This window comes from Thrips palmi, unplaced genomic scaffold (assembly GCF_012932325.1).
Source record: "Thrips palmi isolate BJ-2018 unplaced genomic scaffold, TpBJ-2018v1 HiC_scaffold_19, whole genome shotgun sequence".
Lineage (NCBI taxonomy): Eukaryota > Metazoa > Arthropoda > Insecta > Thysanoptera > Thripidae > Thrips > Thrips palmi.
Window position 1 is genome coordinate 7,637,873 of NW_023144628.1, and position 22,718 is coordinate 7,660,590.

Consider the following 22,718-nt stretch of genomic DNA (forward strand, 5'->3'; position numbering starts at 1 on the left):
CTCCGCGCCGTGTGCTGGAATCCGACGGGGACCCCAGTCACTCCAGCTCCGGGACGGCGAGCACCTGGCCCTGGAGGCCCCAGCTGTGTGTGTTTGTGTGTGTGTCACGCCCACGGGCCGCGGCCGACGGCACAGAACCACCAGCAGGGCACCAGCACCATCGGCCACCTCTCCCTCGCGACCGGGTGCCAAACCGAAACATCGACAGCCAAAAAAGATCATGCGCCGCCCGGGAATCGAACCCGGGTCTCAAGACTGAGAATCTCCCATGGTACCGCTGCACCGGCGGTGCCGAGCGTTTGCCGCCGGTGTCGTGCCACCACAAATGCGCGGCTTCCTGCGGCGCCTCACCGCGCCGGCGGCCCGCGGGTCGATCGGGAAGGGGAGGGGAAGGGGCAGGACGCCGGCAGGACTTTGACACGCGCTGGCCGGGCCGGGCCGGGCAATCCCCGCCCACCGGCACGGCGACAACGTGTTGCATGTCCGCGCGGTCGCAGAGCACGCGGCACCGCTGGTGTAGTGGTATCATGGAAGATTCCCATTCTTTCGACCCGGGTTCGATTCCCGGGCGGTGCATCTCATTTTTTTTCGGTGTGTGTACGACACCTGCATGGCGCAGGGTGGCGGCGCGGCGTGTGGCGCGATCCGTTTCCGAGAGTAGGTCGGCGGCGCCACTGGGAGTGAGGCATGATGCGACCGGCCGTCCCATCGGCCTGCGGGCCTGGAACTGCTCGCTATCTGCAGTGCAATGCCTGCAGTGCCGTGCAACACCGGACCGCCGGTCAAGAGTGAACTGGATCGGCCGAGAGAAAGCCCTGACTGATTCCGGAGCGGGTGGTCCGTCTCTCTCTCGCGCGCGCCCTCGGGCGGCGACCCGTGTGGGTGCGAGAGAGACAGAACGCCGGCGGTGACACGGGGTGGGAAAATGAAAATGAGGTCCGCATTGAATGTGGGCGGCGTGGTGCGCGGGGTCAGGGCGGGCATCCCACAAGGCATCCCACAAGGCAGCGCGCAGCGCGGCAGTACGGATAGGTCAGGATTCGATTCTTTTGTCTCGACGGTCTCGACCTGCTCGGCATAATGAAGGGCATGATCTCCCCCGCCTTCTTTGGGCCGCTGTCTCTGCGGCTTTCACTCCGATCAGGGCGATGGAGAGTGTGGACCCATACTACTCAGAGGAAGAAAAATAATGTTGGAAAACTGAGCTCTCTGTCGGGGGCTGAACTTGCGTCTTGCTTTGCGCTCGTGGGTCCCCGGATATCCCGCGAGTCCCGAATCCGCGCGGCGTGCCGGCGTGCCAAGCCGACTGCTCGGCCCGGCTGCCCACTGCCTGCCGGCCTGACGGACGGCGGTTCGAATCCCGGTCGGCCTATTAATTACTGGCGCCCACTCGCAGTGTCTTGGCGGCTGGCAGCCCGGCCAGCCAGCCACGCCCCCGTGGTGCTGGCCGCGGGGTAGGCGATAAGAGCGATCACGACGAGGAAGAGGATTCAGCCCGGCGGGGCGGGGCGGGGCGGGGCGGGCGAGACGCCGACTTGCGAAAGGCCTCCAAGGCCCCTCTCCAGGTGCAACAAGTGCATCATGGCCAACACCTTGCGGTCGCTCCACCGTCACGGTGGCGGCCGGACGGACCAGGAACACCAGGACTTGACTCTTATTCGCAGGGTGCAGGGCGACCTGCAAACAACGCGGCCTCGCCTGGCCTCGCCTGGCCTCGCCTGGAAATAACCGTTCCATCCCGTCTGCCTGACGCTCGCTCCCGCTGCAAAAGTACACATGGCGTGCGCGGCGCGACGCGGCGCCTGGCCACGCGATTTGCGTGGGAATCGGCGAGTCGTGCTTTGCAGTGGCGTGCCGTGCTGTGCCGTGCCGCCTTGCAGCTTGCATCAGCGCGCGTTTCCCACACGCGTGCACGCCGAGTGCACTCGCAGTGTGGTGCCGCGTGCAGCACCGGCCGTCTAGCGGTGCAGCGCCGGCGTCCGTCTGTCTGTCTGTCTGTCTGTCTGTCTGTCTGTCTGTCTGTCTGTCCGTCTGTCTGCCCGGCCGATCGGGATGCAATAATACTCGAGAGCGACCGCGGGCGCCGGCAGCGCTATGGCTCCGCGAGCTCTTCGAGATTATTAAAATGATATTGAATTGGAAATGAAAGAAGCCAAGCCCTGCCGCCCGCCAGCCAGCCAGGCAGACGGCGGCGGCACACTGACCCGCTGCATATTCAGGGCGAGGGCCTTCTTGTCCTCGGCGGGGCGCCCCGAACAGCAGTCTCTGTCTCTCTCGCGCCCCTACGCAGAACAAGCCAGCCCGCGGGCGCGAGAGAGACAGAGCGACGAAAGCTTTGTTGAGCCCGCTGCCCCTCCGGTTGTTCCGATTGTTCCCCAGCGCATCGCACCTCATTGTCGGCCTAAGGTGCACTTCCCGGCCTTGCTGGGAACGGGGGCTCGCCGCGCCCGCCGCCTCAGCCTCTGCCTCTCTCGCACCCATGGGGCGGCGAGGGCGGCGCGAGAGAGACGGAGCGACGAATGAGGCAGCTTGCCCTCGCTCGGCGTCTGCGCGGGAAAACAGCAAAATGGCCAGAGGGAGTCGCTAAATTTTGACAAGGCTACACCGCGACGGTGCACTTCTCGAGGAGGGGGAGGGGCAGAAGAAGTGCCTAATGGCTTCGGCTGCCCCCGGGCTACGCCAGGCTTTGCCGAGCAATGCCGCACAGTACATGGTCACCGTCGCCGTGTTTTATGCGCACTCGTGCCTTTTTTCCGCCGACGGTGAGAAACTGCCCGGGCAGGACGACCTCGTCGTCGGAGAGCTGCACCGTGGAGCACGCCGAGTCCCTCGCGCGTTCGGCGGCGTGCCTGCAGCACCGCTAGCACCGCTAGCACCGCGACCCCAGACAGCGGCGTTGTCAATGGCTTGGGGTGAAGGGTGGAGGGCCCTTCATCGCTTCATTGCACGACGGGCTGGCCGTCGGGCTGGCCCAGCCTCTCGCTGCCTCTCGGCAAACCTCCCCGCCTCTCCCCTTCACCGTTTTCCCTTAAAACCTGCTCTCCGCCGAGACGGCCGAGGCCCGGCGCACGCTGGGCAAACACTCGACGGGGCTCTCCTCCTTGCCGAGGTGTTCCAGGACCTCCCAGGACCTTTTCTTATTAGGGCGCTCCGCCAGTGTAGCCAACGCCGTGCCTGGCCATGGCCTCCGTTCGCGCCGTCGACTCCCCCCCCCCCCGTCTTTTTTGACGGATCGCCCTGTTTTGTGAAAAAAAACAAGAACCCACACCACTGCTGCCACGGGGCTGTGCCGCGCCGCTGCTGTGCGGCCGTGTCTTTTCTTTCAAGTTTAAGCGACTGCCTTCTTTCACTGTCACAGAGGCAACTTGCTTTTGAATGCGCCCCTCCCTCCCCCTCCCGCTCTCCTGGAGCACTCCGCGACTCCGCCACGCTCTCCATTTGTTGTGCCTCTTCAGAGCCTTCCGAGGCTTTGTTGCCGGAATTTAGCCAAATTGCGCATTTTGTTGCGGCCCGCCACGCCTCTGTCTGTCTGTCTGTCTGGCTGTCTCCCTGTCTGTCCGCCCGCAGGGGTGCTCGCTGGGTCAGGAGGGCGCCCGAGCAGATCATGGACCCGGGCCGGGCCGGGCCGGGACGGATGTCAAAGAATGATGATGCAAACGGCTTGAGCGGCGTGGCGTGGCGTGCCGCGGCGTGCCGTCCAGGTGGCCGTGGAGGCCGTGGCCCAGGCCCTGACGTGCCCTGACGTCGTCCTCGTTGCATCACCCCCCCCCCCCCCCCGCGCTGGCTGCCGTCAAAAGAGCGGCGGATCAGCCGAGCGGGGAAAGAGTGTCGGGGCGGCGCGACGCGGGCCGGGTAGAACGAGTAACGAGTTTGGCTTCTGGTGGAAATCGATTTTCGACGCCTGGCCTGCTGCGCCGCCTTCTTTCACGGCGTTCCGGATTTACCGCCCCGCGGCGCCGCCGCTCCGTCTCTCTCGCACTCGTGGGGGCGTCGCGTAGGGGTGCGAGAGAGACGGAGCGATTGTTCGGCAGTGTCGCGGAAGCACTGCGACAGCGAGCACCGCGACGCCGCCCGTTTTGCCCGCCGCCTTGCCCCCGAGCCCCGCGCGCTGGCGCTGCACAAGGCGCTGCAGCACTCCGTCCAGATGGTAAAGGGCACGCTAATCCAGGGCGCGCGTGGATCGGCTGATCGCAGACAAGCAGACCATGCCGCTGCTGCCGCCTGGCAATATGTCGACGAGTCATGACCGCGGGCGAGCATATGTCATCCTCTCTCACTCTTTCTCTCCCTCTCTCGCACCCGTCCTGCCTGCTGGCCGTCATTAGCGTCAGGCTGGACTTTACAGTGGACCTGCTGGACGTGGCGGCACGGCAATGCACGGCAAGGCACGGCAAGGCACGGCGGGGCGGCCGAGTGCGATACTTTCTGCGAGGCCCGTGAGGCTCGCCGATGAGGAGGCGGTCGTTTCGGGAACGACCTCGTGGAGTCGAGCAAGTCAAGTCTCCCCTACCTCCCCCCCCCCCCCTCCCCGCCGCCTTAACAGGCCGCGCTGGGCGTTCGACGAGCGGTCCTCTTTGCGAAACGTTGACCAACTGAACAAACTTTAAATTTCGTTTGTCAATATTTTTTGGCAAGCGTGCAGAAGTAACTTTTATGTTCAAATTTCATTTCCCATTTTTATTTTTGGCCTGTGAATTACGCTAGTAGAAATCACTATACTGCTTCCGAGATTATGAACGCCTAAAAAGTCTCGCTTTGCTTTGATTTCGCTTTTTTTTTCTTTTGTGGCGGTGGCTCACTATGGCCGCGTGTCGTGTACAGTGTACAGCACAGCAGCGCGTTGCAGCGTGGCCGCCTGGACAAGAGCAGCGACACGCCTGCCGGCCTGCCGCGCGCATCGCGGTCCCGCTAGGCCGCCATGCGCGCTGGGCGTGCACCGCCATGCCGTGCACCGCCATGCCGCGGAGCCGCGGACCAGAGACCGCACCGCTCGGCGACCGGCGTCACGCATGCAGCTTGTAATGCAAGTGCAGTGGACCTGGCTCGGCCTGGCTGGGCCCCGCGGCGGGCACGGATGAACCGGGCTAGTGGAACACTCACACACTCTCTCGTACACGCACACACACACACGAAAAAAAGGCCGATAAAGAAAGCGACACGACGCTGTCGATTAATCTATTTCCCATAGTTTATTACTACACGACGTCAAGTGGTGTCGATGTCGGGGTCTCCTTATTTCTAATCAATTATCGAGGACGGGCGTCACGACGCGTCACGCCTCGCGCGCGACATCTGTCGGGACTGCTGTTGCTGCTTCCTTTGCCCCCTCATTTCCCGCCACGCCCCGCCACGCCCCGCTGCCCCCGCACACCCTGGCAGCGCACCCACCCATAGCCAGCGCGGGCACGGCCAGGGTCGTCGAACTGGGCGACGCGATGCCTCGTTTCCATAGCGCACGGCAGTGTAGGCACCCTGTGCGGTCGGCTCTCACACACACACTGAATTAATAACCATCGACGAGGTAGAATTAGATCCCGATCGGTTTTATTGGTGCGGCGTATCTCCTCGGCCGGGTACTTCCAGTGCCCTGGTCGCCGCGATGGCCCGTGGGTCGGCCGGGCGTCCTCGAAGAGCTCGAAGAGCGTGGTGGCGTCGGTGAGTCTATGAGCCCGGCTCTGTCCGGCCCTGCCAGGCCCTGCCCAACCAGGGGGCAGGTCCGCCGCGGCCGACGTGCGCAGTACAGGATGACGATGGTAATGTCCTGGCCGGGCCTGGCCGCGCGGCACCGCCACGGCGCGCGTGCGCTTGGAATCCAGGGGCCGGGACCGGTCGGCCGTCGGCACGGCGCGGGGTACGGGCGGCCGCGGCGCGGTCGGTGCGCGTAGGTGCGCGATGGCGCTCGCGGAGTTACCGCCTTGTGTCGCTGGCGCCGGCCGGCAGGAAGCACGCATGGCGACGCCGCGCCGCGCCGCCCCGCTCGCGTCGGCCCCCTACCTACCCCGCGGCCGCGTGCCCGCACTGGACGGCCTGCCTCTGGGCTGCCGGCCGCGCGCCGAACCATACCACGAACCGCACCGGCACGCGGTATGATTCCATTGCCGCCACCCGACCGTGTCCCCCTCCCCCTTCCCCCCCTTCGTCGCGCTGCCTCTCTCGCACACCTACGTTGGCTTGACTTCGGGCGGCCGCTGCGTCTGTCTGAACGCTGGTGGCATGTAGCGGCGTCATACTGCCTGCGAGAGGGCGCGGCGGCAGCGCGCGGCGCGCTGACCCCTGCTGTGCCCGGCCAGTGGGAGGGGTGGGGGAGGGGTTGCGGCCAGGACGTCAGCTAGGCGCAGCTGGCTCCATAAATCGCCCTGCTGACGCGTGTACAGGCTGCGCGCGTCTGTCTGTGTGTGTGTGTGTATGCCAGAGACGCGAGGGAAGGGGTAGTTCACACCTTCGCTTTCCCCCCCCCCCCCCCCGCGCTGCCCCTCACGCCGATTGGGACTGGTCACGAACACCAGCACGGCTTGATGCCCGCCCGCTTGTAGTCTCGGAGTGCGTTCCATTTACGTAATGATGCGGCCGCCCCACTGGCCGCGCCACTGGCCGCGCCACTGCCGCCATCTAGACGCCAGAAAAAATACTGGTAATAATAATAATGTAATACGAAGGCGCTCGCTCGGCTCGCTCTGCTCTCGCCTTACGCGTCCATTTGGCCGCTCTTTGCGCAAGGAGGCGTAAGGCGGCGGCGGCGGCGCAATGGAGGGTCCTCGCGAGGAGTAATGTTCTGTGTGAGGCTAGAGCTCTAGCGCCACCGGATCCGGCAGGCCGGCGGCAGGCAAGGCGATGGCCTGCTGCTCCTTGGCGTCCCTTTTTCGTCTTTTTATTTTATTTTTTTGTTTCTACAACGAATTGCGCAAGGAACGCAACAAAGAAACGCAGTGTCGTTTTATTTAATTTTTTTCTCGGAGGCCTTGGCGTTTGCTTGCGCTCGCGAGGCCGGTGGTCTTCCCCCTTTCGCCCCCTCCCCCTCCCTTCCCTCCTTAAAAACTGTCGCGAGCGAGCGAGCTGGGTCCTCCGGAAGGTGGCCGCGAAGTCCTCAAGATTAAACGGCGTTGTGTGTGTGTGTGTATGTGTGTGTGTGAGGCTAATAGCCTCGCACCGGGCCGCACCGCGCGGCGACCGCGCGTACACACAATGACTCCCATAAACATTATCGCGGAACGGATGTTGCGTTTAAATGCAAAACGTGTTCGCCCGCAGTCCTGCGCCTTGCGCCGCCCGGCGCACTGTACGCACGCTCCACGGTCCTGCGGTCCTGCAGTCCTGCAGTCCTGCGGTCCTGCGGCATGAGCGCTGGCGGGGCGGGGCGGGGGCGGGGCGGGGCGGGGCGGCGTGGCGTGCGGTCCCCGCGCTGCAGGGGTACCCGCCGGCGCTGGCGGCACCAGTGCGGTACGCGGTGGTACGTGAAGGCGTGTGGGGGGAGGGGGGGGGAGTCAATGTCAGTGCCAGCTGCCCGCCCCCCTTTCCCCCCTCCTATCCTCTCCTCTCACTTCCCGAGGCAACGAGTTTTGAAATGATGCGGTGTATCGGAGTATACAGTATATACGCCCTCTCAGGGCTCTCCGCCGGCGGCGTGCTGCAGCACCCACTTCCGGGGCCCGGCGGCCTGCCCGCTCCAGATACCAGCTGCAGGGGCCTCTTGTTGTTGTTGTTGTTGTCGTCGTCGTCGAAACCATGGTGCTAAATGTTCGTCTCTTTGCTTGTTGCAGGTGAGCTATTCCCCGGTTGATGCGACGCGTTTGATGGCGACAGCGGTGAGCGAGGAATGACAAAGACGGACTCTGGTGGACCGGCCGCGTGGACAGCCGTGCTGGCTAGGCAACCCGCCGACGTCCCTACCGAGCGGGTTGCCTACGCGTCTCGGCTGTGAACCGCCGTTCTGGGTAGGCAACCCGATGACGTCCCCACCGAGCGGGTTGCCTACGACTCTGCCCGAGTCGATCTAAGTCGATCTAGATTCTCCTTTACAGCGTACACCCCGGCCGGCCACCCCCACCCCCTCCCCCACACACTCACTCACCACGCCGCGGGGCCGCGGGCGTGATGGCGTGGAGTGGTATCGCTGTTATGATGATCACCTCTTTCCTGTGACGCGTACGCGTAGCTCGAGAAGGCGGAGTGACTCGGCGTGGTGTGCGTGCGTGCGTGTGAGTGTGAGTGCTTTGTGTCCGTGTGAGTGTGTTTGGTTGGGGGCGAGGGGCGCCAGTTTGAGCGCCGTTTGATACATATGACGTAAGCCAACTTCTCTCTCTGCACCCTCTCCGCGCTCTCCGAGTACTGCCTGTCCGTCTCGCCGTCCGTGTGTCCGTCCGTCTTTCTGGTGTACCCGCCCGCCGCGGCCGCCCATACGGGCCAGCAATCAGACATAGTGCTCTGCGGGCGGCCCGTCCGGGGCGTGGCGGGGCGGGGCGTGGCGGGGCGCATCGACTTTGCGGGGCGCTGTGGCGTGGCGGCAGAGGCGGTGGGTGCGGCCTGCCGATACACGACGGCGGCGCCGTGTGCGAAGCGCGAATAGTGAACAGTGGCGGCGGAGGCCGTGGCCACGCCACGCCACGCCACGCCGTGGAGGCTGCGGGGCTGGCCGGGCCGGGCCGGGCCGCCTCGTCTCAAGGCCTCAAGCCGCCAGTGTAGTGCCGACGCCGCATTCCGCCCGGACGGACGTCAATCAAACCGAATCACGTCGCTCTGTCTCTCTTGCACTCTCGGGCCAGCCCGGAGGGGCGCGAGAGAGACAGAGCGACGGAATGGGGCCCGCGGTCCACGCCTCGCTGCTATACGGCGGCACGGCGGAGGCTCCGTGTCGCTCCACAGGGGGCCCCGAGCCCGGCCCGATCCCATAACGCCCTGTCCTGTGCCTTGTAGTGTAGCAGCCAGCGCGGCCGGGCCGGCAGCAGGTGAACAAATGGTCCCGGGGATTACCTCGGACGTGGCTCGGTGCGCTGCTCCGTGCTCCGCGGTGCTCCGTCTCCCTCGCACCCACGGGCCGGCGGGCGCGCGTGCGAGAGAGACGCCGTCGCCGTGGCGTCGCCGCCATTACTCTAATTTAGCTTTTCCTTATCAGAGCCCCATAAGGCGGCAGGCGGCGAGGACGCCCTGGCCCTCGTGGCCGCGGAGAGCCGGACGCGGAGGCCGGTGCCGCGCTCGGCCCTCGGCTCGGGCACTTGCTCATTACCGTAATAGACTAATAGATTGTTGCCCGGGAAGGGCTGGCCGGGCCGCGCTGGACGCTGGATCACGCCGTCCGGGACCGCACCGTCCGGGCGACGGCCCCTGGAGCCCCTCAAGGCCGAGCTGCACCAGACCGGCCAGCCGGGCCAGCCAAATCGTCGGGCGTTTTGCTGCCGGCTGCGGTAGTGCAGGCGTTTCGGCGCTCCACGGCACGTAGAGTGCGACAGAGACGGAGCGACGCAACGATCCGTCAGGTCTCTCGGCAGGTGCCTTCTGGTCCTTCTGGTGCCTTGGCGGCCGGGGCCTGATCGGGGCCGGTGATCGGAAGCGTGCGCCCGGCCGGCCTGCATTGCGGTGAACACAACAACACAACCCTGGACATTGTTTGAGCTCCAGTGCCCTCAACCACGCCTCGAACCTCGAATCGACCATACCAGCTCGGCCTTCGAACTTCGAACGAGCACCCAGGACCCTCTGAGGACGAGGTGCACCGAGACTGAAAGTGTCGATTACGATCAAAAAGACTGGCGATAAAGGTTTTATTGCCCGAATCTGTCTGCAAAATTGAGCTGTAAAGCCTCCATGCCGCCCCAAATGTGGTCATGATCATCATTCTTTTATTCTCGGTGTAGGCGAACAGCGTCCTGGCGCTGTAGCCGCAAGGTCTGTTTGCTTCTTGCGCCGAGAGAGACAAGCAAAGTGGTGCAGCGGGCGCGGCGCGCGGCGTGCCCGAGGGAAGGGCGCTGGCGCGCTGGCGGCGAACACTGGTACACTGGTCACTTGTCTCGACGCGGACGTGACCCTGGACTGTCCGTCAGCCTGACGTTCGAGTCTGGCGTTGCAGTGGTGTGGCATTCCAGCCTGGACCGGCCCAGGCCGAGGCCCAGGCCCAGCCCGAGCCACTGCCGAGGCGTACGAATAATTAGCCAGCTGGAGTGGAGCGAGACGTACTCCACCGAGGCGGGCACGTGAGCTTCCTGCTGCCTTGCACGGCGTGCCCCAGGATCGTTCCAGGATCGCTGCGGGACGAAAGTAAATGCAGCACGTTCCGCGCGCCAAAGAGAGAACCGAACACAACCGTAATGTTTCTTTTTGTTTCCTTGTAAGGGTTTTGTTTGCACCGTGCTGGCTGGGGCCGAGGGCGTCACGTCAGGTGGGGTGGGGGCTGGAGACTCCCTCCATCCCCCACTCCGCCTCGCCGTTGCCATCACATCGCATTGCGCTTCAGTGCGTGTCCTGTCATTATTGGATTCCGAGCCGATTGGATCCTCGCCCGGCTTTGCCGTACGGCTTGGCTGGAGGTGTGGACGGCGGCTGCCCCCCCCCCCCCCTCTTCCAGGCACACTGTGTGCGGCGCTGCGCAGTTTGCGGCCGTTTGCGGCGTGCGACGCTGCGCACGTGGAGCGCGGCGACCGGCCGAGGCCTTGAGGAGGATGGAGGATGCCTCGAGGAAGTGGAGCAGTACGTCAGGACGTCGGTACGTCGCGGCCAAGCGCGAGGCAGTGTGGCACACCTGCCTGGCCAGGCCGCCGGCAGACTCATTCCGCGAGCCGCTCCCTCTCCGTCGCACTCACGGGCCGCCCAGTGCCCCGTGGGGGTGCGAGAGAGACGGAGCAACTCGGCAGGATGGCCGCCGCGTCTCCAGCGCGATTACCCGCAATTGCTCGGCCTCCTTGTCGGCGACGAGTACACGACGGCGCGCTGCTTTGTCTCCATGCCGATGAGGGAGGCGCGATCCGCCGCGTCGCCGCGTCTCGGGTTTCTCATCGACGCCCGGCCGGCCTTGGTGGCTTCGCCGCCGCCTTGGCCGTGGACACCGAGACTGGCAGCGTGCCCACTCGGCCGTCAATGTCACACGCGACACGCGGCTCGCACGTGGTGATGTCGTCTTCAAGAAGAATCCGACTCGAACCGCCCAGCGATCTGGGCATCAATATTCATGGAGGCCGATGGCTGAGGCAGGCAGCCCGGCGGGTAGGCCACCCGGGGCACGCGGAGGCGTCCAGGCTGCCTGCCTGCCGGGCTGCCTGCCTGCCTGACTTTGCGACGTGCTCGCCGAGACAGCCCGACCCGCCCTGCCCGACGACGGGAAGTGGTAAGACAACGCCCCGGTGCGCGCGGCGCGGTGGCGGAGTGGCGGCGGCCCCGGCCGACGACGACGACGATCCGACCGGAACGAGATTACAGGTTTTCCATTTCCAGGGTTGAGATGGCGTCGGCGGCGCGCCGCCACGCCCCGCGCGACATCGACATCCTGGAGGCCGTGGCCGAGGCCGCGGCGCGCCCCGTCCTCGATGAGATCGGCGACGCGATCGAGTACGCCACGGAGGAGCGGAAGACCGATAACGAGTCGCTTCACGTCGTTGCCGTTTTATTATGCTCCATTTTCGACGGTAAAATTGGAATTTTACCGGAATGGCGAGTGTAGTCGCGGTGTCGACAGGGTTCGTGCTTCTACGCCACTGTAATTTCTTCCCTGTATTCCTTCTCGCGCGTTGCGCCCTTGGCGTCTTCTCGGCGCCCCGCCTCGGCGCGGCGCGAACCCTGACCTGACCCGTGCCGTATTCCAATCGCTCCGTCGTGGGGGACTGGACCGCCACCGCGGCGATCGATCATGCACGAGGAGCCCGTGGGCACCACGACCAGGGCGTCCTTCCCGCCCCGCCCCGCCCCGCCCCGCCGCGACACGACATTGGCTGTTTCGCCCGTCGCCCCGTTCCGTTCCATTCGATTCCGGAGGGGAGTTCCTCCGGGACAACCCCGGAGCCGCCACCACCGAGTTCCATTCGGCTCCATCTATAATTCCGGGCTGCAAAACTCCCGACTTCCAAAAAAGGCGTAGCCTCGCGACGGACCTCGCGTCGAGCGTACTCCTCACGTTGAGCCTAGCCTCGCGTTGAGCCCAGCCAGCCTCGCGATGAGCTCGACGACGGCCTGACTGACCCAGTTTGTCCGAGGGCCTGCTCCAGCCAGGGCCTGCAGGGGCTCAGGCTGCTCTCGACGCGGACGGGCTGGCCGGCCCAGGCGGCCCCAGGCGGCCCCAGCCAGCCCCAGGCCCCAGGGTCGTAACTCACCGCAAGCTGTGTCCACTGCGTCACGGCGGCCGTCTCGTCGGCCGTGTTGACGACCGACCCCCTGCGCGGCGACGCAGCCACGCCGACGTACTTCTAGTGTACGCGACGACGGCACGCCGGGGTGCCGGGACGCGGCCGGGACGCGACAGCCTCTTCGCGTTTTCTTGGCGAAAAGAACCGGCTGAAAAGAACCGAATTGCGCAGCAACGCGCCATCGCAAGTTGAAACAAAGCGCTTTTTTGCGCGCTTCTCGGCGGCGCTGTGGTCGTGGCAGTGTCGCGTGCGCGGTCCCACGCGTGTCTGGCGTGTCTCGGCGGCGCACCAGGGGTCAAGTCAATTGCCGCGCACCTCCTCGCGTGTGTGTGTGTGTGTGTGTGTGTGTGTGTGCGTGCGCGCGTGCGTGCGCAGAGTCACGCCTACGAATCGTACTATGCAACTGCGGTGGCAGTGTGTGTGTGTGTAAGAGAGAGAGGGAGTACCGTGAGGACACCGGACGAGCACTCGCACACACACAACCATACACGCGCGCGCGCCGCTTCGTGCGTGGCGGAGCCTTCAACCCGTGTTGGTTTTTCGCCCGTTTCAATGACCGCGTGCGAAGTGTGCGTGTGTGTGTGTGTGTGTGTGTGTGTGTGCGTGCGTGTGTGCGTTCAGGCTGTCATGCACAGGACAGGAACTTGGCAATAGGGCTTGACATGAAAACGTGTTAAGTGGCTGTCCCTTCGTCCCCTCTCTTACGGAAGCAACACGGTGAACGCGATGAACGCCCCACGCGCCACTTTCTCCCTGGCAGCTGTCAGCCTGCGTCCGTCCGCCTGTCCGTCTGCCTGCCTGTCCGCCCGTCCACGTGTCTGTCTCATTGGCAATCTCAATCGATTGCCTATCCGCTGCTCCGCGGCGGGGCGCGGGCGGGGCGAGGCGGGGCGGGCGGGGCGGGCGGGGGCGGGGCGGGCGGGGCGGGGCGGGGCGGGGCGGGCGGGGCGGGGCGGGGCGGGGGCGCTCGCCGCAAAATGTCAGCCGCTAAACGCGACTGGCTGCCTGATTTGATGGCGCGCCGTCGTGGCGCTGCACGCTGCATAATGCACGCTGCATTGCAGTCCATCGCGCCGAGTCCGAGCTCTCGGCGTCTCTCTCGCACTCGCCGGGCGTGCCGTGGGGGTGCGAGAGGGACAGCACGGCCGCAGGGACGCAGTCCGCAGGGGCCGCGATCGGCGCAACGAGCGGATCGACGCCGCTTGTTGCCCTGCCCTCGTCGAGGCCCTCGCCGTGCTCGCTGCACTATTGCCGTCCCGCTCGGAGGAGCGTGTAAAGCAGCTCGCCGGGCCCTGCTCACTCACGCCGCGATGGCCGCGGGGATAGCGCACTCGATCGCGGGGTGAAGGGTTCACGGTTCGACTCCACCCACCGGCTCCTAGATTTGCTAGCGAGTTCTCGTCCGTGCCTTCCGATTTGAATGGCGCCCGGAATGCGCGTCGGTCCTCTCTGGTTAATTGGCGGCGTGTTCGCCTCGCTGCTCGTCGGCCTCGTCGGCGTGGTGCAGCGCTGCAGCGCCCGTTCGGCCGGGCCGGGCCGCTGCGGGCCGCTCTCTGTCTCTCTCGCGCCGCCGCGGTGCGCCCCGCGAGTGCGAGCGAGACAGGCCGGACTGGGCTGGCCGTAGGCGCCGTAGGCATGCACGGCGGATATAAATTCGGCCGGGGTCGGGGCACGCCACGCCGCGCCACGCCACGCCATGCCCGGGCGTGCCCCTGCAGTGAGGGCGGGCGGTGCACGCTCACGGCCGCACCGTTAGGCCGTGAGGCGCTGCCCGAGTCCCCGCGGACTAGCCCGTCCGATCTCGGCGGAAAAGGGGCCACTTTGGCGGCACGCCCCCGCACGCCGCGGCACGCCGCCTCTCTCGCACTCACGGGGCGGCCCGTGGGGCGGCCCGCAGCGCCGCGGCGGTGCGAGAGAGACAGAGACTGCCGCCTGCACTGTGATTGGCGCCACTCCGGCCGCTGCGAATAACGACCCGTTTCCCCCGTTTCCGTATTTGGCGCGGACTGCAGTGCGCTGCAGCGCTCCGTCTCTCTCGCACTCGTGGGCCGTCCCGGCCGTCCCGGCCGTCCCGGCCGTCCCGCCGGCGTGGGAGAGAGACGGAATCGCTCTGGGGAAGTACCCGGTGATCGGCGAGGGCAGATAGGGCGAGACGGACGGACGTACCGCGGGACGCGTGTGCAACAGTTCCGCCCGCTCCGTCGTGGACAGTTGCGGAGGGGACGGGGGAGGGGGAAGGGGGAGGGAGGTAATCCAGCTGATCCACCGCGGCGCGCCCAGCACACGCCCCGACGGCCGGGACGGGCCGGGACGGGCCGGGACGGGGCCCGTGGGCCCCAGACGTACTGTACTGCGGGATGGACCAGCTAATCCACTCTGGAGAAGGGGAAGGGGCTGTCTGTAGTGAATTTGATTGGTGGCTGTGAGGCGGCCGCGGCATCCCTTTGTGCGGGGCTGCTCTCCTGGACGCGGCCGCGCCGCTGAATGGCCGCCAACGAGAGCAGTGCGCCTGTCTCTCTCGCACTCGTGGGCCGCCCCGTGTGGGTGCGAGAGAGACAGACAGTAGGATATGCAGGCCGTGCTGCACGCCGCGCCGCGCTGGCCCCACGGATTACCAGGGGCCGCCGACGGGCACGAAGACACGTCTCGGAGCGGAACCCTTTCTTCTGGGATCGCTCGCTCACCCGTGCAGCTTTGTCCCCTGCTTGGCCTGCTTGTCTTCGCGCGGGTTGGGGAGGGGGGCAGACGGGGCTGGATCAAAAGCCCTGCCGGGATGAGCGCTCTCGCCCGCGTCCCCCAGGCCGAGCCCTGTGCCCTCGCCGACGACCTCCTTGTCGGGAGGTGAGGGAGGTGAGGGGTCGCCGTCGACGTCCCCGAGACTTGACACGCCTGTCGAACGCCGTTCCGGCTGCGAGCACTGCCACTGCCGGCACCGCGGAGAGCCTTGGCGGCCTTGGCCGGGCGTGGTGCGTGGCGGCCGCCTTGGCTTTCTTCGCTCTGGCTCCCTCGCTCTCGTGGAGCGTGGCGTAAGGGCGCGAGAGAGACAGCGACGATGGCGCTGTTTTGAATCAGCCCACAGCGCACTGGCGCCGCGCGAGCACCCGAGGGAGACCTATTTCTCGTGGCGGTCGCGCTTCGAGCTTCGAGGAGGCCGACGCGACGCCTAGGCAGGCCAGGTGCAAGGGCAAGGGCCGCCGCCGGCCTCGGCGCCATCATGTTGTCGGCCAAGAAACCCCACGCGCCCCGCGCGCCCCCCGAGACTCCGGGGAACCATTTTCATCCCCTCGGCCCCCCAGGGGGCCGCGGCTGCCGGGGGTCCGGGGGCCTCCGGGTTCATTTCCGGAGGGGCTACCCAGTCGCCCGCGCTGTATTTCACCTACCCGGCCCGGCGTGGGGGTGGGGGTGGGGGAGGGGACCGCCGCACCCGGCCGCACCCTCGTCATGTCATTGCCGCGCCGTCGCCGCCCTCTCCACTTTCCATTGTTGTCCCACTTTTAATTCAAGCTCCTCGCGCCCGGAGGGCCCGGAGTGGCGGCGCTGACATCGGCACCATCGGCACCAGCGCGCACACACGGATCGGTCAACAACACTGGGCGGGGCGGTCGGCAAGGCAAACACGCCGCGCCGCCGGGAAGGCGAGGCATCCATCGGCAGGCCGTGCTGGCCGTGCTGGCCGTAGGTGTCCGCGCGTGGGTGCGACCGGCCGGCCTGCACACTCACTCCTAGGGGCCGCTCCGTCTCTCTCGCCCTCGTGGAGCATCCCCGCAGGGGTGCGAGAGAGACGGCGCTACGAATCGGCTCGTCGGAATCACTTGTCCGTGCTGTGATCGAGGCGCCCAGCATGGAGTGTGTGTGCGCGCGCGCGTGTGTGCTTTACTCTCGAGCCCTGCGAGCCTGCCCGACGCGAGTGTGTGTGTGTGTGTGTGGTGTGTGTGTGTGTGTGTGTGTGTGTGAGCGTGTGTGGTCGAACCCTGACGGGCCTCACCGGGCGCTGGGCGCTCGAAGGATGCCTCCCCACCCCCAGGCCGCTCTCCTTGTGCTTTACTTTAGTGTCCCCGCTGGCCTAATACCACTCTCCTGCTGGCATCCTGCTCAGCGCGACGTCTTGCTCCAGCGACAGACAGACAGACAGGCAGCAGCTCATCATGACCCCCACCCCTCCCCGCCCCCTCTAAGACGGCTATCCTTTCGTTTTCATTTGCCAACCCCTCCAGACGGGGCTTGGGGCTTGACTCGCAGTTATCCAAATGATCCTTCATTGTGCTGCCGGGCCGCGTTGGCCAGGCTGGCGGGGTGCTTGGGGGCGGCGGGGAGCGCGGCGGCTCAGCTTCTGCCTGACCTTCGGCCTGGCCTGGCGGCTGAGTCCCAAACGTGCTTTCGTCGCTCTGTCTCTCTCGCACTCACGGAGCGTCCCGTACGGGTGCGAGAGAGACAGAGCGACTGCTGGTCTACGGGGTGGGCCGGATGGCCATTAGTATTCGTAACGGAACAGCGCGCGCTTCGTGGCCAGAAAATAGAAAAAAAAAGAGAGAGAAAGCCCGTCAGGTTTATCATTTTTCGCGGCACTGCCTTGCCAAGTTCGTCCTTTTAATTAATACTTAGTCGCCAAGAGTGCCAGTGGGGTGCTAAGCAGTGTTGGACAGCCGGTAGGCATTGGAACGCAGCGCGTGGCAATCACTTTTCAGGCAAAAAAGCAAAAGGGTTTCTAGTTCAAATTTTGGAAAAAGTACAGCGCCCGCGAAAAAGTCTGATCTATTTCCATGGTCACGAGCGAGCAGGAAACTGTTGGACGTGGTCACTGCGTGGTGTACGGCGTCAAGCCACTGGCAGCGAAGGTTGTAGGCGGCGGCCGCGCGATCGCTTCCAGGGCTTCCAGCTCCAGAAGCAGGACTCGCGGTGGCGCCGTGGCGCGCCCCGGACTGGTTTGCGTGCTCGGGGCGGGGCGGGGCGGGGCGGGGCGGGGCGGGGCGGGGCGGGGCGGGCCATTGAAAGCCAATACCAGCACAAACAGGGTCATGTGCTGCTGCTGTTTTCTCCTGGGGCGACACGCGGCTAGACACGTGCCGGCGAACTGTCGTGGGTCCCAGGCAGGCAGGCAGGCAGCGCGGTGCCCTGATGCTGGCCGCACTGGCTTGGCCTGGCCTTTCCCTGGCCAGGACTCACGATTACCGTATCGACCACGTCCCCAAGAATTGAAATAGCTCTCCGCCCCGATGCCAATTAGTTTACCGTGCCTCTGTGTGAGTGTGTGCGCCTGTCTGTGTGTGTGTGTGTCCAAAGACAAAGACACACTCGCACACATTTCCAGCGGGCGGCCATTGTGTCCACGCCGTTTCGCGTATATGTAGTATATCGGGCCGCCACGCCCCGCCACGCCCCGCCCCGCCCCCGTGACGTCACCAGCGCGCGGAGGCCAGTGGCGCCGTAAATAATTGGATGCAGGTCGTGTGCACTGTGTGCCGCTTGCACAATGTATCAACACACACAGACACACACATACACCTAACAGAACGTCGCCGTGCCCCGGCCGGCAACCTGGTATAAAGGTGAAACAAGCTCTCTATGCCGGCTGACACTCCACCATAAAATAAGAAACGGAGCTTTTACTCTGTAATTTTCAATGGCGAAAAAATTGCGACGCTGGGGGAATCGATGTCTTGTTGGCTGGCGGGGTGCGCCGTGGCCTTGGAGCGCCTGAATTAGGTCGCTACGCTCGATGTCAATATTTTGATGGGTCCTGTTGTCTCATCACGGCCCCATCCCCGGCCATGTGTTTGACGACGCGGCCCGGGCCTTTCGGTCCTTTCTCATTTCGGATTTATCGCCCGTATAAAGTTAGTGCCTCTTCGCAACCATGCGCCACGGCCTCGGCAACGGCCTCCAGCGCGGTCTCCACCGCGGCCTCCAGCACGGCCTCCACCACGGCCTCCACCACGGCATCCCACTGCGGCCTCCGCGACGTGCGCGAATGTGGCGGCGGCAAAACGCCGCCAAAGCGACCCCGCCATGCATAGTCCGGCTCATTCCTGCACTCGTGACCAATCCGCGGCCGCGGCGCGCGCTCGGGGGAGACGTGACGAGGAGACGTGACGAGGAGACGTGACGAGGAGACGTGACCCCGGCGTGACCAGCACGGCGGCATCATCTCCCGGCGTACGGTCTTGTGGTGGCCACGGCGAGGATGCGAGGAGTGTGGGTTTCGAGCTCCCCAGCCCGAGCTGTATGGATCTTTTCAGGACGCCAAGAGGCATAGCAAATTTTTATTTATTTTTTAATTTTTTGTAGTGACGTTGAAAATAAGTTTCTGGTAGCGTTTTCTGTTTTTTTACGGATTGTAAAATGCGCTGCTTGGGCTCTGTCTCGCTGTCGCGCCAGCGAGAGAGGTTGCCTGCTGCAGTGCGTGGGAGTCCGCGTGCCGCGTGCGCATGGCATCCTAATGGCATTCACGCGCACGCCCCGCCGCGCCCCGCCCCGCCCGGTTTGTCTAATTGCGGCTGCTTTGCCTGGTCTGCATGCTTTGCCCGCGTCGCTTTGCATACGGCGCCTTATTGCCCCGCCTCGAGATTGAAATGGATGCGGACCATATTTCTCCCTCGCCGCCGCCGCCACCACCACCACCACCACCAGCACCGCGAGGCGGGGGCCGTATTGGCCAAGTGATGAACGATGGTGCCAAATGGGAAGGCTCGCCTCGCCGCTCGCTGTTTTTGCAGTGCGGGCACAGCGCGGCACAGCAGGCGTATTCCGAACAGTGCTTGGCCGGTCCGTCTCCCTCGCACGTTCCCAGAACGCCCCATGAGTGCGAGAGCGACAGGGCGACGATGGCACAACCCTTCGGGAATCTGCCTGCAGGCTTTTGCCCCGGTGCACCGCCTTGCATTGCCTTGCACATATCCTCGCGGAGCAATGCGTTTATCATTTCATTCTTTGACTATAAATCGCGGAGCCCGGCCGTGCAACAACACGCCATTGTGCTGCGGCCGCGACGACGCCGTGCAGTGCCCCGCGCAGTAGCAGTGCTGGACACACTGCCGCCTTTTCCGAAACGCGCGGCGGCCGCGTCGCATCTAGCCGTTATCCTGGAGGGCATCTCCGCGGCGCGGCGCAGCCGGCCAGTCGGGGCTGGCAGCCCTAGGGCCGTGTTGCGGTGCCGGGCCCTGCTGCGCCCTGCTGCTGCTGCTGGGCTGATTCGCAGATAAAATATATCGCGAAACGTTGCCAAAGGCCCGGCCGGTGTGATTTGTGACGCTTGGCGGCTTGGTGCGCGGCTCGCAGCCTGCCGCCAAAACGGAGCAGGGATTAATCTACGTCCGTCCGGAGGAGACGTAAGTGTGTGTGTGTGTGTGGGGGGGGGGGCTGGAAACAAAGGGTGCGCGATATGGAATTCGCGTAGCGTGGAGGGCGGTGAAAGAAGACGACGGGGTGGGCGATTTATGACGTAAGGTTGTAGCCAGGTGGGTTTGCCGTTCGCTGCCGCGCGGACTGCGGACGGTCCAGGGCGAGGGCAGGCCTTTCAGCTCCTCCACTGGAGTCTCCTCGGCGCACGCGGCCGGACGGCGGCCACGACGGCGGGACGAATTTGTGTGACAAACACACCGCATGCCCCCGCCTCCCCGCCCCTCCGGGCCCTCCGGTCGCATGAGGGCCCAGACGCCAATCTTGTCGTCCTCGTCCTCCAATACAGAGTGCCTTTCCCCGAGGGGCGGCTGCCGCTGCAGGAATGCTTTTTGCAAATTTTCTTATCAAACGCGTTTCGGCTTGAGCCGAGGCTTGGGCCACGGCTCCAGCCCGGCCCAGGGCGCAGCAGACGCTGGCTGCCTCCTCTTTGATATCTCGCCGGGTCGGTCCGAGAGGGGCGTCTAGTCTGTTGGAGGCTGGCAGCCATGCTGGCGGGGCGGTCTGAGTGAGTGGCGTCCCGCCCCGCCCCGCCCCGCCCCGCCTCGGCCGACCCGAAGAGCCGACCCGAACGGCAATCGACGTTATTGGCAGCTAATTCGTTTTACCCGCAGACGTCGCCCCGAAGTGAGTCTGCAGACCGAGCTGTCGTGTCGCTCCGTCTCTCTCGCACTCGGGGCGCGGACCGGGCGGACCGCAGGGGTGCGAGAGAGACACGGCGGCGAGCAATCTCCGCCGTACCGACCGGCTCGGCTCGGTTTGCACATGAATATGAATACGAGCCCGTTCCCGCGGCGTGCTTGCGTGCCGCGTGCCTGGCCCGTCTCGCTTGTCGCGAAGCATATTAACGGGCGTGAGTCCGTGCAGTCGGCACTGCACTGCGAGACGGCGGAGCGGAAGGCGGGGGCCGTTTTGCAGCGGAAACGGAACGGGCAGCGGCGTAGCCAGAGTCGGGGCGGCGGGCCGCGGCGGGGCGGGGGCGTTACTTAGGGATACGGCCGGGGGTGGGGTGGGGCCGTGCTCCGCCGTGATACGGGTGCTTTGCGCGCCACGCCGCGCCTCGCCACGCCGGGGAAGGGATGGGTAACGACTTTTGGAGCGCCGCCAGGCAGCGGCTGCCTTTCGGCGTGCCTTTCGGCCTACCCCTGCGAGGCGCCGCGCCGCCGCACGGATAGAGGGTGGAGCAGTGGAGCCTCGAAGCCGCGCCAATCCGAGCGGCCACTTAATCCGCCGCCGCGGCCGGGGATCGAACCCGGGCCCTTGGCGAGGGCTCCGAGGCGGCGTAGGCACTTCCAGCGGCAGGGTCGTGACCTGCCCTTCCGGGGCTCCGGGGCCGGGCCGTGGCAGCAGGCAGCGCGTGGCGGCTGCGGCCGTAATGGTCTTGTGCTCCCCCGGGACGCTCGCGGGGGCGTGCCGTGTTGTTCGGCGCTGCCTTCGTTTCGCGCCCTCTTTCCCCCGATTGCTATGTTTAGCTGCAGGAAAAGCCATCTAGGGCCGCGGCAGGTCCTCGGCGGCGTCGTCGTCCTCGTCGTCACGGAGGCCGCAACGCCGGATGAGCCACAGGAAACGTCAGGTCGCGATGGGTCGCGAGAAAGTCACGTGACGCGCTCAATGAGCCTCCACGACGGCGAGGTGTCCCGGCGCCCTGAGCCGCTACGACGGCGAGGTGGCGCGTCCGTACGCGCCGAGGCAGAGGGAAACCGAGCAGTGCCTGTCCGCAGCCCGGACCGCCTAGAAAGGCGAGCATGTTCCCGCCGCCGTCGGGAGTTGAACCCACGCTCCTTGCTTCTCGTAACCGGCGCGTTAGTCCGCGCGGCCAAGCCGCGTGCCGGGCGTTGCGGCGCCGCGGTGACGCCATCCCCCGCGTGGCCCAGCCACTGGCCCAGCCATTGGCCCAGCCCCTATCGCCGCGCGCCGCGGGGGCCCCGCCGTCCAAGCCGCTTCCATTTGCATACAATATGTGGTGGCCGCGCAATGCGACGCCGCGGCTCCGCGGCGCAATGCCCCCAGTGGCGGTGGCGGCGTGGCGGCCTTGGTGTCCGGGAGGCTGAGCCGGACAGCGCACCGGCCGGCATGAGCCGAGCCGAGCCGAGCGGTGTGCAGTAACGGGACGAGATCGCATCTGCCGCGGCCTGTACCACCGTGTCCACCGTGTCCACGGTGCCCGTGTCCACTGACCCTTCCCGCTCTCGAGGCCGCTCACGCCGAAGGACAGGCAGACATCGCCAAAGTCCACGAAAACGCGGCTGTGGAGAGACTAACTTGAAACGAATTGATAACGAGAAGCTTATGTTTGAGTAATGAACTAAAGCTCTCTGTGAATGTAAGGTCTCTTGTAAAGGCGTGACTTCTTCTGTAAACGGAGATCCCTTGTGAGTAAGAGCCGAGATCCCTCGTGAAAAGACGCTCCCTCGCCCTTGCGACAGCAAGCACCCTCGCAATGACGAGCTCTAGCGTGCAAACCGAGGGCCTCGCCGCTCTCGCTCCCCGGTGGTCGCAGTGGTCGTGTTTCGTTTCCGGCCAAGGCCGGATGGGGCCGGCACGGCACGCTCTGTCTCTCTCGCACCCTTACGGAGGGCCCCACGAGTGCGAGAGAGACAGAGCGAGACTCTTCTGAATGGTTCGGCAGGCAGGCTGGCAATGGGCGGCGCGTTGCGTGATTGGCCAGCCTGTTTGCCATGCGCGGCGCGCCATCGCCGCGGATCGGCGTTTCGGCGTGCGCGTCACGCCCGGGACGACACGCGCGTGCCTTGGGTAACGCCTGGCGGGGCGCCACGGCACGCCACGGCACGCCGATCGAGACACGCGTCAGCGCGTCACGCCACTGGGAGCACGCCGCTCAAAAGTTTGGCGCCGTCAGGGACTCTCGGTGACCTGGCCATGCCGTGGCCATGCCGATGGACACGAAGGCCCTCCTCCAGGCCGCGGCGTGCCGCGCTAAACGGTTGCTCAACGGCCGCGGCGCGGGTGGCGCGCGGCGCGGCACGGCGTGGCATTGAG

General features: G+C 65.7%; 1 protein-coding gene and 1 non-coding gene across 2 annotated transcripts in view; both read left to right on the forward strand.

Annotated features, from left to right (window-relative positions):
* LOC117646053 (helicase SRCAP) overlaps positions 1 to 22,718 on the forward strand; it is a 76,895-nt gene that overhangs the window by 39,461 nt on the left and 14,716 nt on the right. The gene's annotated exons all lie outside the window — the stretch shown is intronic.
* On the forward strand, positions 506 to 576 carry Trnag-ccc. The gene has a single exon. It is a non-coding gene; the product is annotated as a tRNA-Gly (tRNA).